Source organism: Ochotona princeps, chromosome 7 (assembly GCF_030435755.1).
Source record: "Ochotona princeps isolate mOchPri1 chromosome 7, mOchPri1.hap1, whole genome shotgun sequence".
Taxonomy (NCBI): domain Eukaryota; kingdom Metazoa; phylum Chordata; class Mammalia; order Lagomorpha; family Ochotonidae; genus Ochotona; species Ochotona princeps.
Window position 1 is genome coordinate 60,105,592 of NC_080838.1, and position 14,706 is coordinate 60,120,297.

Here is a 14,706-nt window from a genome sequence, read left to right on the forward strand (position 1 = left end):
CTAAGTTCACTAAGTTCCAAAACAAGTATATTTCCCTGCCCTACTTCCTAGCAGATGGAATTTTCCCCTATGCTGTACTGCTTGCATTTGGGGAAAGATTGGTGAAAGAAGCTTTAGGTTGCCAGGCAAACGCGGGTTCCGAGGCTCTGAAGGCAAAGACTGTTTGGCCAGGAACAAAGGTCACAGGTAAGAATTACTAAGTTTCAAGTCAAACCCCATGCTTAGGATCCGTCCCCTCTCAAGGTGGGGTTGACTCTGTGTTAAGCTGCTTGGAGTCAGGAAGTGGTGAAACAGGGGACTCTTTTCTTTCTGTCTTCTTTATTGCCTCTGTTCTCATTATTATGCTAAAACTAAATCCTATGATCTCTTACTTCATTCTCTTAGCTCTACTGAAAATAGTTTGGGGCCTGAATGTCTGTTCAAACTGAGGGAGATATTCCTTGCAGATCTTGCTCTGCTACAATCTGCGTTTTTAATTCACAGTACTCTGGCTTCAAATACTTGTACTCCACATGTTATGGCTGAAGCATAGGACACTTCTTCTCCCCTGCAATCCTTTGACCTATGGTCATTTTTATTTTACACATGTTATAAACCTCATACAACATTGCCATTATTTTTCTTTTGTGAAGGCACCTATATGTTTAAGAAATAATACATTGTAAAGAACAATATCATTCTATTTGGTATATTTTCTTTTTAATCATTTAGGTGTTTATTCTTTTTTATGTTTATATTTACTTATTTATTTATTTATTGTAATTTTATGATACAGTTCCATAGGCGCCTGGTATTTCCCTTATCCCAGCCCCAATCCCCCCTCCACCTAGTTCCTCTATATCATTACTGAAGTATAATTCTTCATATACAGTCATTTGTCCATCATTGCAGGCATGGACAATGGCAGAGAGTCCAGCATCCTATTGTCAAGATATAGTGAACAGTTTCATTGTAAATCCATCTTTGTCTGGAAGTAGAAATGCATACTACATTGTATCCACACATCTAAATATGTTAGTCTCCATTTCACAGCTACTATATATCCCCTCAAATGGAAAGTCATAATACAAAATCAAAAATTGAAAAGTAGGAATTTACAATGCCATGAAGTTAAATAACATGCTAGCATCTTTGTTTCTGATGCTATTTGGTGGTTTGATTTCTGGTTTCAAAGGTTTCATCTCCTGCCTTTAAAAGACACGGCTCTGTTGTTTTTCCCTTCTTCCACAGAATGCTTTACCCAGAATCCCCTTGTTGTGCACACTTCTAGTGGGTCTACCAGATCTTCTTGCAACTGTTCACATGTTCTGTACTAGACTACAGCTTTTGCGAGCAAATGACTGTGCGTATGCATGCTCATGCACTCGGATGTGTCTACAGCTAATGTCAAGTCAGTGTTCATTAGAACAGAAGGAAATCTAAATGGGGAGAAGCAGGAGCCTCGAGCACAAGTCTGAGGATTTTTACTGTCTCCTCGCACAGACCTGTGAATGTTCAATACCTCTGATGCTGACAAATTTGGAGTGCAGAGTTTGCGGTCGTGAGAGTCTGAGAGGGTCCTCACACAGATGACCTCAGAAAGGGAACCAGGCAGGGCTGTCGCAGTTCATTGCTGCTGCTGTGGGCACACAGGAAAGATTTCCATCCAGCCCACCTGCAATCAGCAACATGTTTTAATTTTTAATGAATGAATAATCTTGCTATAAAAAGCTAGCATCCTGACCTTTCTGGTCTGCATTATCAAGACTCCAAATGTAATACTGTGACTAAATAAGTAACTCACTGTAGAACATTCTTGCTCTACAAAGCAACCTTTACAACAAAAGTTTCTTTTAACAATCCAATGAATTACATAAAACTTGCTTAGCAGTTATGCTTATTCTAAGCATGGGAGAAAGCATTTGATATCATCTCATGAAACAACCTTAATGGCCAGGACTTTGTCTTGATATTGTTCTAAAATAGAATTAGTGTCAGTATGGTGGTGCAACATTGGACTTGCATGTAGCTTGAAAGAGGAAATAATCAGTGCCTGGCAGCGTGGCCTAGCAGCTAAACTCCTCGCCTTGAACACACCATTATCCCATATGGGCACCGATTCCAAACCCGGCAGCTCCACTTCCCATCCAGCTCCCTGCTTGTGGCCTGGGAAAGCAGTTGAGGATGGTCCAAAGCTTTGGGATCCTGCACCTGGGTGGGAGACCTGGAAGAAGTTCCTGGCTCCTGGCTTCTTATTGGATCAGCACAGCACCAGCCGTTGTGCTCACTTGGGGAGTGAATCATCGGACGGAAGATCTTCCTCTCTGTCTCTCCTCCTCTCTGTATATCTGACTTTGTAATAAAAATAAATAAATCTTTTAAAAAAAAAGAGGAGATAATCATTTGAGCAGTTTGCTGCTTTTTCATTGCTTTTCTTCTAGGAAAAGCCCCACAAATGTGTTCCATGTTATGTGCTATAGTGAGATTCTCCTTATCACCTGCCTGTATGACTAAATGGTTACCCTAAGCAAAGTAGCATGCCAAGCTGTATAAATGGGATATACTTGGGAATCTGTTAGGTTGCACTGATGCACAGCAGTTGCCTTCAAAGAATGTAACTATGATGTTTTTTAACAGTTTAGATCAATATTTAAACACCCTGTACATGGAGAGTGTCAGCTGAACTACAGAATACTTCACAGATGCAAAAGAGTCAAATTGTTCAGGGCAGCTCCAGACTCACACTTTGTCACTGAAATGCAATATGTGCAAGGAAAGCAAAGTGAACTATAGATTATGCCAAAAAAGTTTTAATTTTAGCAGTCTTAAAATTGCAATGGCATGCCACTCACTCCATAAATAATTTTAACACTTAGTACCTGGACCCAACTTATTACAACAGAATTGCAGAGATGGCAAGCATCTGTATAAGAAAGCAAAACTGTTGTTTCTTAGAAAACTTGTTACATCTCCTGCATGCTGTAACAGAGAAGGGAATGCCTAGCCCACTGACCATCTAACACTAAAATGATTCCATCTGACTTTGGCAAGGAGGACAGGATTTGAAATTCAGTACATCTTTAGCAGGGTAATTTTTAAGTTGTTAATTTTGTACCCCCTACAAATTAAGCTCTTAATTTCCAAATGGCCCTTGGCAGCAAAAAATCTCCCCACCTCTGCAAAAGTCTCTCTGCTTATTTGCAGAAACTCAAGTGAGAAGTAAAAAAACCTTCAAACCAGTAATTATCACATCGAAGGCTGAAATAGGAAATGAAATTAAATTTCATTTTCCACTAAGAACTGCACATATGCTCACTTTAAGTTTCCTTTTTTAAAGATTTAATTTATTTGTATTAGAAAGGCAGATTTATAGAGGAAAGACAGAAAGATCTGTCCACTGGTATATTTCCCAAGTACCCACAATGGCCAGAGCTGAGCTGATCCAAAGCTGGAGTTAGGAGCTTCATTCAATTCTCCCACATGAGTACAGGATCCCAAGGCTTTGGGCTGTCTCTACTGCTTTCCCAGACCACAACCAGGGAGATGGAAGGGAAGTGGAGCAGCCGGGACACAGACCTGCACCCATATGGAATCCAGTGCTTCAAGGCTAGAATTTAGCCACTGAGCCATCCCACCTGGCCTGCTTTAAGACATTGCTAAGGGGCTGGTGATGTGGTACGGTGGGTAAAGCTTTCTATTTGGTTGACAGTTGGAATTCTTGCTGTTCCACTTCAAATCCAGCTCCTTGCTAATGAACTGGGAAAACAGCAATAGATGGCCCACTCCTGCAAGAGAAGACCTGCTTAGAGCTCCAGGCTCCTGGTTTCAACCTGGCTTGAACCTGGATTTTGGGACCACTTGTGGAGTGTAATAGAACCAATGGACAGAAGTTGTCTCTTTCCCTATTACTGTATCTCCCTTGCACTGAAAATCTTCCTTTCAATTAAATAGAATGCACCTTAAAAAAGGAATGAAGAATGACAATAGGAATAATTGAACACCACCAAGTAAACTAACTTTACACAATCCAAGGCCAAGGAAGATAAGCTAAAGAAAAAGTGCTGAAAGGAAAGACTGAAGATTTTTCAAATCTGAGTAAAGATGACAACATCCAGACATAAGAAAGTCATGAGCCACAATCATATTCAATATAAAAATAGTTCACTGAGACACATCTTGACCAAAGTATCAAAAATAAAATACAAAGAAGAAGTAGTGAAAGCAGAAAGAAATAACATAACCAAGTTTGGGGCAAGTGTTGTGACACCGTGAATTAAGCCCCACCTGACGCAATCCATATGGGCTCTAGTTCAAGTCTTGGCTGCTCGACTTCATAACCTGCTCCCTGCTAAAATACCTGGAAAAGCAGGGGATTTGGCCCAAACACTTGATTCGCTGCCAACCAATAGGAGACACGGATTTCCTTTCTTCAATGTTCATTGCAGCATGACTCACAACAGCCAAGATAAGTAATAAATTTATGTGTTCAACAAAATGTGTGGATAGACAAAATGTTTTATATACATGAAAAACTATTCAGTCTTGGAGAGGGGAGAAATCCTGTCACAACATGAATAAATCTGGAGAAAATTATGCTAGGTTAAAAAAAAAATCCAGATACAGAAAGTAAATTCCATGTAATGCCACTTACATTTAGAATCAAAAGAACTTGAATTTGAAAAAATTAGACAGCACAATTATGCTTATCAGAGGTAGGGAGTTTGCAGGTGGTGGGAAGGAGGGAGGTAGTATGGTTATGAGTTGCTGGTCAGACCGTACAAAGTTTCAGAGGGAAGTGAGGGAAAGATTTGCAAAATCTGCTTCAGAGGAGAATGACTATATTAAATAAGAACGTATTGGGTTTTCAGGATAAATAAAGGAGTAAATTTTGATGTCTCGCCCGCAAAAAATGGTGGAGGCAGGCACTGGATGCAATGGTTAAGACACTGCTTGGAACACCCATACATCCTATATCAAAGCCCATAGGTTCGAGTCCTGACTCTGCATCTAAGTGAGCATCCTGCTAGCACGCCTCCTGAAGGACAGCAGATGGTGACACAACTACTTGTGCCCCAATCTCCCTTGTGGGAAATCTGGAATGAGCTCAAGGCTTCTGTGGAGCATACACCTGCAGATAGGCCATGTGTATGCATGCATGTGTGTGTGTGCCTTCAAAGAAGTAAACTTTGAAAAGAAAGTAAATGTTTATACTTAAAACTTTTTCTATAACTTAATGAATTGATACACTAATTGTATTAATCTCATTTTGCATCATAGAGTTGGCAAAACATCACAGTTACATAAGCATATACAATTATCAAGTAAAATATATTATGAATAATATAAATAGATAGAATGGAGGTATTCCCTCTTAAATCTTGAATAATGTGAAGACGTGTGTTCTCATAGTATCTGCGTAATAGTGCCCAGAATAATGAAAGGATTAAAGAAAAAAATTACATGAGAATTATAAACAAAAAACAAAATTTTCTCCATGAAAACAGTATGATTATGCACACAGATATTGCAATACAATCGAGACAGTAAGTTGCTTTAGCCAATAAAATAATCAAGTAAGGTCCCTGGGTTCAAATCCATAGTTTATGAGAATATGCAGACTTGAAAAGCCCATGAGGAAATAAGAACCCTAACACACTTTTTCCACTATCCATGTGATCTGTAAATCACATTGTAAATTATAGATATGTAAGTATCTATCTATCTACATATATAATATATATATATATATATATATATATATATATATATATATAGAGAGAGAGAGAGAGAGAGAGAGTTGATTCTAATTGGTTGAACAGATAGATGCCCCTATTTCAAGTTGCATTGTTGATCACAAAAGCCTTGTACCCACTACAGTATTCAAGCCACTTCCTTTCATTCAGTTCTGTCTTTTCTTTATTCCCCAGTCTTTCCTCATACTTCTCTAAGGGCATGCAATTTAGTGTCTCAATTATTGCAATCTACATATCATAAGCACAGCCCCTGGGCTACATACAGAGCAAATCTTCAGCCTGGGGCACTCCTTAGGCTGCTCACACCTGCAATTATTTACGGGTGTGAGCTGTGTACATATGTGAGGTACTCAGTTCATATCTTCTGGAGGATATAGGGTGTTTGTCCTCATTTATTGCACATTACTAAAGTTGTATCTGTAAAATGTGGGCCCAGTATGGTAGTTTAGTGGCTAAAGCCCTTGCCTTGCACACACCAAGAATCTCATATGAATGCCACTTCACATCCTGGCAACCCCACTTCCCATCCAGTTCCCTGCTTGTAGCCTGGGGAAGCAGTCAAGGACAGCTTAAAACTTTGGGATCCTGCACCCATGTGGGGCACCCGGAGGAAGCTCCTGGCTTTGGATTGGCTCAGCTCTGACCGATGCAGCCACTTGCAGAATGAATCAATGGACAAAAGATATACTTCTCTGTCCTCTCTGTATGTCTGCCTTTCCAATAAAAATAAATAAATATTTTTTAAAAACATGGATAATAAGACCTGTCCACAGTAGCACTCCTTGTGTTTTATAAACTCATCTTGAGAGACAAGCAAACAGCATCTCACTTTACAAGGAATAAATAAATACTGACTGCAAGCTTCAAAGACAAAACTAGCAATGCAATGCTGTCCACAGAATTATTTTGATTTTTATCCAGAAGTATTTATAATCTATAACGTCTTTCTTAATATTCATTTTCTAGAGAAGATTCACAATGGTGCAGGAGAGAATGTATATTCATTTTATTAAGCAGTATCCATTTTATGCCAGGTACTAGGCTGGGGAAAATGCACAGCGATAAAATGAAATAAATAAAAACGAACAACTCAAAACTTTAAAAGTCAGAATTTATGCCTTTAAGGTATTCTTGTTAAATTAAAATAACATGCATGTATTTAGACTTAATTTTAAATCACCAAAGTTAAATTTTCTATTAAGCCACTTTTCAATTTTTCCTAGCATGAACTTCTAACAATATTGTAACACAGATGGAATGATAATGAGCTTTAACCACAAAAGAAAATGTGGAACAATGAATTTAAATGGCAAAATGAAATCTTAATTCTACTGAATAAGTAGTATTCCTGATTTAATTATGTATCCTCAGAATAACTATGTCAATAGAGACCATTAATTAGGTGAAATACCAACTTGAATCCTGGTGAGGTGCTGAACTTAAATGAACCCATCTATTCCTCAAGTGATGTGGGAAAAAAAAATAGCTAACCATATAATGAAAAGAATATATGCAGAGGTCACTTTATCTTCTAGTCACTTAGCAACTGGATTGGAGTGAAGAGGGTAAGAGGGAAATGATTTGCAAAAATAATGAATCCCAGACTCTGTGGCAGATAGGTAAAAAAGAGGACGGACGTGGAAACAGCTTTCCCAGGGCTTCAAGACAACCCCTTATAGAGGGAGGGAGGCTCTGCACTCCAACACCCCCAGCCCGCTCCAGTTCAGCTTCCTTTCCTTTTCATCCACACATGCCTCCTTCCACGTTCGTTTTTCTACTAATAAATATATCATGGTCACCTAGCGTCTCTCCCACTGTCTCCTTTACAGTTTTGCTTTGGGGGCAAAATTTTCGTCCCATTTTTGCAATTACAGTGAGCACACACATCCCTGTTCGTGTAACAGAAGCCCCTTAAATTCTAGAGTGAACTCATCACTAGCGACATGAATCATAAAATCAAACATCCTCATTTTATTAATCACAGAAAAGGAATTTAGTAGCAGTGTTGGTAGTCTTAATAGTAGCCAATACTACATAAAAGGCTAAAACCCATGTAAACTCACATCACAACTCAATTCTTCTAACAAAATCAGCCATAAAGTCAGTTTTCAAGTTACAATATTTTGTGTTGCATTAAAAGCCTATTTCTAAACATGACACACATAAATGTCAATTATAAAACTATAGGGCCCAGCACAATGGACTAGTGGCTAAAATCCTCTCCTTGCAACAATTAGGATCCCATATGGGTGCTAATTTGTATCCCAGCTACTCCACTTCCTTTCCAGCTCCCCGCTTCTGGCCTGGGAAACAAGTATAGCATGGTCCAAAGCCTTGGGACGATGCACCCACATGGAAAACCCAGAAGAAGATCCTGGCTCCTGGCTTCAGGTCAGCTCAGCTCTGACCACTGCAGGCACTTGGGGAATGAGCCAGTGGTTGGAAGATCTTTCTCTCTGTCTCTCCTCTCTGTAAAGCTGCCTTTCCAATATAAATAAATAAATAATTTTTTTTAAATTGTAAAAGAAGAAAAACCATGTAAACAAAAAAGAATTTTAAGGTTATGCTATAAAACTTCATTTAATATCACATGTGACCTTTCATGATTCATTGAAATTTTCCAACAACAAGGAATAAATTCAAATAAAAAGTTACATTAGTAATTTGTATTTGGACATTGATTGTAAGAGCCATCTGTACCAAATGCTTCACCCATAAAAAGTGTTAACAAATGAAAATTATGTGAACTCAATAATCCATGAGATTGAAAGAAATGCTATAATTTCAAAAGAATGTAAAAATCATGTGCATATATTTTGAAAATAACAAAGCTATGATGAAGGTAGGAAGGAGACAGCTATGATGTTATAAGCAGCTTTTCATTAACTGTAACAGTTAACTTAAATGTAGAAAAGGAGAAAAAAAGAAGTATTTTCTTTCCCCCTTTTCATACATATATTACACAACTAACTGGTTAGTTGAAGGAGATTTCTAGAACTTAGAATAGATTGCACTTATGATCATTGTTAGAAATGTAAGTTCAGGCGGCAAGTGTTTAGCCTGCTGCTTAAGGCACCCTGCCACATTGGAGTGCTTAAGACTGATACTTGGCTCTGGGCTCCAGGTTCCTGCTAATGCAGACCCTGAGAGAAATGGTGATGGCTCAAGGAGCTAGTTCCTGTGTACACAATGAGACATGTGGATTGAGTTCTGAGCTTGCCAGACCAGTCCTGGCTATGATGGACTTTTCACTAGCGAACCACCAAATATGAACTCTCAAGCCATTGCCTGTCTGTCTTTGTGTCTATTTCTCACTCTCTACACCCTGAAATCTAAAAAGAAAAAGCTCAATATTTTACAAATACTGCATTTTATGGATAAACAGTACTATTCCAGATTTCAAAATTAAAAAACAAAAGCTAGCTCAACATTTCAATTATTGTGTTTCTAACAGTAAACATGTTCTAGATTTCTTTAAGTAAATAAATTTGTCATAGCATTTCCATCTAGGCCTTTGGTATTTGGATCAAGGGAAACCTCTCATTTTGTTTATCTCATTTAATGTAACCGCTTGGCTCTGTATACCCTTTAACTATGTTCCATAAATTCATTTACATTTTTAAAAAGTTTATTATTTATTTTTGTTGGAAAGTCAGATATATAAAGAAGAGGAGAGACAGAGAGGAAGATCTTCCATTTGTTGATTCACTCCCCAAGCGGCCACAATGGCCAGAGCTGAACTGACCCGAAGCCAGGAGCCTGGAGTTACTTTTGCGTCTTGCATGCAGGGTCCCAAGGCTTTGGTTGTGCTCAATTGCTTTTTCAGGCCACAGAAGAGCTGGATGGGAAGCGGAGTTGCCAGGATTAGAACCAGCATCCATATGGGATCCTGGCACGTGCAAGGCGAGGATTTCAGCCACTAGGGACTCTTGAACAAATACTTTGAATAGGCTACACAATTATAATTTTCTCTGTGTGCCACATGCTTCTCTGGTGAATATGTTTGCAGAAGTTCTTTTCCCAAACTCAAAAACCTATATGGGCTAGCTCCGTGAGCCTGCTCCCAGAGGTTAAGGAGTAGCAAGCAAGTGTGATACGCTGCTTAGCCAGAACAATCAATATCCAAACTCACAAGGGGAAAAAAAGGCCTAAAAATGCAGAAAATCCAAATTGAAGCAAAATCGAGCGATGATAAGAGTTGGGGTCAAACAAAGCAGAAAGCTTGTGGAGGTGTAAATTCTCAGCATTTGGTATCTAGTACGCAACTGGCCGTCTTACAGCAGAATTTGAAAGAGAAAGTCACAATGGGTGGCTACTACACCAATTTAGCTTCCACAGCAAACAAGCCAGTGCAAAAATTGCAGGAACCTGGTATATTTTTAGATAATAAAACAGATTCATTTTCCCATCCACAGGGGGTGTGTGGGTTGACACTTCAGAATGACCACACTTCAGAATCAAGGCCTTAATTTTGCCAGCAACGTGATAACACTTTGCTGAGGCCTTTATTAAGGAATCAACCATGTTAAAGGCAGCTTCTGGGGCCAAGCTTGTTCTCCTACACGGTAACTGCAATGTGAGGTACAGACCTCCCACTCCCAGTCTTAGCCTCAAATAAGGACATCTCCTAGAGTCATTCCAACTTCATAGAAATCCATGGCATCAGCTAAACTTTCTGCTGCAGAAAAATTGCAGTGCAGCTCGAGTCCTGCCCATGTGCTTTCCTTACCTCTTCTTAGGCTGCTTGGCTAAAAAGCACTTCCTGGCAAACCACTGTGGCTCAGAAAGTGTTTCCCAGGGAAACAAATCTAGCAAACTTGATGCCAGGAACATGCCTTGGAAGCCAACTTCAGGATGGATTTTTGAAGCTGAATAGCATGTCTGGCAAGGAATATCATCACAGGTGTTAGGTAGAGAAGTGGTAACACCTGGCATGCAATAGTGGAACAAAGATTTTAACTTACACAGGAACTGAGCTGTGATGGAATACACTAGAAGGTGCAAAATCTCAAGCACCTGAAAGGTTAAAATGAAAGTCACGATGAAAATGAGGTAATTAGAAATCTAGACAGACCTATCATCAGGACAAAGACTGAATCCGTAATTAATCCCTCCCAACAAAGGAAAGCCTAGGACTGCATGGCTTCACTGCTTAATTCTAACATTTCAAGAACTCATCCCAATCTTCCACAAGCTATTTAAAATAATAGAAAAAGAGACAATCGTTCCAAACTCTTTCTACGAGGCCAACATTGTTTTAACACTAAAGCCAAATAGAGACACACAAGGAAAGAGAACTATAGACTGATATCTGATCATAGATGCAAAAATCCTCTGTAAAATACCAGCCAACAGAATTCAACGATGTATCAGACAGATCATTCACTTGGACTGGGAGAAGGGAGTGTGTGGGTTACTCCTGGTATGCACAAAGGGCTTTCCAAATGCAAATCAGTGTCACACAGCACATCAACAAAATGAAGACCAAAAACCAGATGATCATCTCAACAGATGCAGAGAAGGTATTTGATAAAATCAACACCATTTCATGCTAAAAGCCCAAAACAATATAGACATAGAAAGAACATTCTGCAGCACAATCAAAGCCAATAACAAAAAACCCAATGACAGCATTATACCGAATGGGAACAGACTGGCAGCTTTCCCACTAAGATCTGGAACTAGAAATGGATATCTACTTTCACCAATGTTATTCAACAAAATACTGGAAGCCCTTGCTAGAGCTATTAGGTAAGAAAAAGAACTAAAGAAATTCAAATTGGAAATGAAGAAGTCAAATTATCCCTTTTCACAGACGACATGATTATACACAAAGGAGAATCAAGACTCAATCAAGAGACTATTGGAAAGCATAAGAGAGCCTGGCAAGGTAATAGAACACAAAATCAATGAACATAAATCAATGGTGACAGTATACACAAAACTTCATGGCTGAAACAAGATTAGTCCCTTTAAAAATAACGAAGAACCTTAACTACTTTGGAATAAACTTAACCAAAGATGTGAAAGAACTCTATGACAAAAATCACAAATCATTAAAAAAGATATAAAGGCAATAAAAGATGGAGAAATTCACCATGTTCCTAGATCAGTAGAATTAATAGCACCGAAAAGTCCATATTACCAAAAGTAACATACGTATTCAATGTGATCCCAATCAAAATCTCAGCAAAAATATTCTGAGATAGAAAGATAATAAGAAATCATCTGGAAACACAAGAGACCTCTAGGAGCCAAAGCTATCTTGTTATTTAGCCCAAGCTAAAATTAAAGTTAGAGGAATTACAATTCCAGGTCTCAAGACATAGTACAGGGCAGTGGTCATCAAAACAGTCTAGTACTGGTACAAAAATGAGAATAAGGTCAATGGAACAGAATAGAAACCCCAGAATGGAACCCACATGTGTACAGACAACTGATTGACAAGAGAACTGAAAATAACCCAGGGAAAATGTTTCGTCTCTTCAACAGAAGCTTTTGGGGCAACTGGATAGCAACCCTCAGAGATAAGAAGCAAGATCCCCACGTGTTACTTTGTACAAAAATCAGTTCTAAATGGATCAAGGACCTAAATCTGCACCCAAAATCATCAAACTGTTAGAGGAAAAATATAGGAAGCACTCTGGAAGATACAGCCATTGGTAAATACTTCTTACAAAATCACTAAAAGAGCAGTAGGATAGCCTAGTGGCTGAATCATTGCATTGCATTTGCTGGGATCCTATGTGGGTGCCAGTTTGAGTCCTGGTTGCTCCATTTCCCATTGAGGTCTCTGTGGCCTGGGGTCGGGGATGGGGCCCAGTATAGGATTCCCCAAAGCCTTGGGAACCTGCACCTATGTGGAAGACCCAGGGAAGGCTCCTGGCTCCTGGCTCCTGGCTTCAGATAGTTAGGACCACTTGGGGAGTCAACCAGCAGATGGAAGATCTTTCTCTGTCTTTCCTCTCTGTAAATCTGACTTTTCAATAAAAATAAAATAGATCTTAAAAAATCATCAAAAACCTAGACAGTCAAATCCAAAACAGGCAAACGGGACTACATCAAACTAAGACGTTTCTGTACAACAAAGGAAATGATCAAAAAGAAAAAACAACGAAGCAACCAATAGAATGGGAGAAAATCTCTAAACACTTAACAACACTTGAGGGCTAATATCTAGGATCTGCAAATACCTTCAGAAACTCAACCATAGCAAAAAAAATCAAGGAAATGGTGAAGGAAATGGGCAGGCATTTCTCAAAAGAACAATTTCAAATGGTTAATAGACATGAAAAAATGTTCAGGCTCCCTAGATATTAGGAAAATACAAATAAAACCACACTGAGGTTCCACCTAATTCCAATGAGACTGGCCTACATTCAAATATCTACAACAACACCTGCTGGTGTAGATGTGGGAAGAAAGGCACCCTACTTCACTGCTGGTGGGTATACAGACTAGTGCAGGCACTATGGAAGTCAGAATGGAGAGAGATAACACAACTGAAAATTGATCTACCATATGATCCAGCTATCTCACTCCTGGGAATAAATCCAAAGAAAATGGAGTCTGCATATGAGAAAGCAAATGGCAACCCTAAATTTATAGCAACACAATCCGCAACAGTGAAGACACAGAAACAACCTATGCCCATCGAAAGAGGAATAGATAAAGAAATGGTAGTACAACTACTTCATGGAATACCCCATTAAAAAGAATGGCAATCTACCATTTGCTACAAAATGGTCCCAGCTGGACATCATTATGCTCAGTGAAATAAGCCAATCCCAAAGGACAGATATGTTCTTTCTAATATAAGGCAACATTCATGTAAAATACGAAAACTATATAGCTGTATAAGGGAACAAGTATGTTCAAAGACTGGTATATTTGGAAGTAAAGATATGGCACAATACATATATCTACTTCTGAAAAAAAGGAGGGTTCCTGGTGAAACAATTAAATATACCTTGTGGATATGATTCTAGATTTTCTAGCTTTGTCAATACCTATAATGCCATCCTGCACTTCAACAGCAGAAAAGTTAGACTTGTAACTGTTACTTAAGTAAATAATTACTATAACAATATGAGAGAAATGGTAGGAGGGAAAAATGGGTGAGTCCCATTGGTAACTGGCATTCAAAGAGTATGGATGTTTCTTAAACTGCAGGCTGATGTTTTAGAAAAAGTTGCTAAAGAATCTGTACTGTGTATCTGGTGGCAATTGATAAAGAACGTTGACAGCAGTGCATTGCCCTCAATCTGCTACTGTAGAACAGATGCCATTGTTTCTAACAAAATATTTTTGTTTGCTCCACATAAATGTAAGGAACCTAAAGAACACAGAAGTTTTATCTGACCTGTCATCATATGCCAATTTAAAGAGAAGTGGCAGAAAAGATGAATAGAGCAGTTTACCCAGGATGATTTGCCACGTTTCTCACTGCGTAATGTGTCACTCTACGACAAACAACAGAAGTGAGTCCTTAGGAACCGTTCAGTGAATGACAAGTCAAGGCTGCCATCATCCATCTCCATTCAGATAAACTGAGTAATGCAATTTGGACTCCAATATGCAAGTTGTTCTCTACACTGACATTTGTCTTATCTATCTCAGCCCAATAGTTACTCTTCAGATCCGTAATCCTATACTAACACGCCTTCCTAATATTACCTGTTCTTTTGACAAAAATGTCCACACAAGTAAGAAGCTTTAGTGGCTTCTACATATTCATCATTTTCAGATAATTTCCCTCAAAAGCATTCTGACAGGAGATGAACCAGTAAATGGTTATTTATTGTTAGTATTTGAACCATGATTTTACTCTTAAAAGAAAAACCTTTGTGAAAAGCACAATCTTTTTATTACTTCTTTACTTATGTTTTAGTGGAATGCAAACATACATTAAATAAATCAACTGTACTACATGTAGGAAAAAATGATAAGAGGATATGTCATGTATCTATCTATT

At 38.6% G+C, this 14,706-nt stretch overlaps 1 protein-coding gene across 11 annotated transcripts in view; it reads right to left on the reverse strand.

Moving 5' to 3' along the window:
- MAPK10 (mitogen-activated protein kinase 10) overlaps window positions 1-14,706 on the reverse strand; it is a 444,107-nt gene that overhangs the window by 119,526 nt on the left and 309,875 nt on the right. The window contains exon 1 of one of the 11 annotated variants that reach the window (XM_058667093.1): window positions 1,502-1,634. The exons of 7 other annotated variants lie outside the window; for them this stretch is intronic. The gene's annotated coding sequence lies outside the window, so the exon portion shown is untranslated. Of the gene's footprint in view, window positions 1-1,484; window positions 1,635-14,706 lie in introns of those variants that run through there. 3 more of the 11 variants (XM_058667092.1, XM_058667097.1, XM_058667098.1) reach the window with 3 other exon arrangements.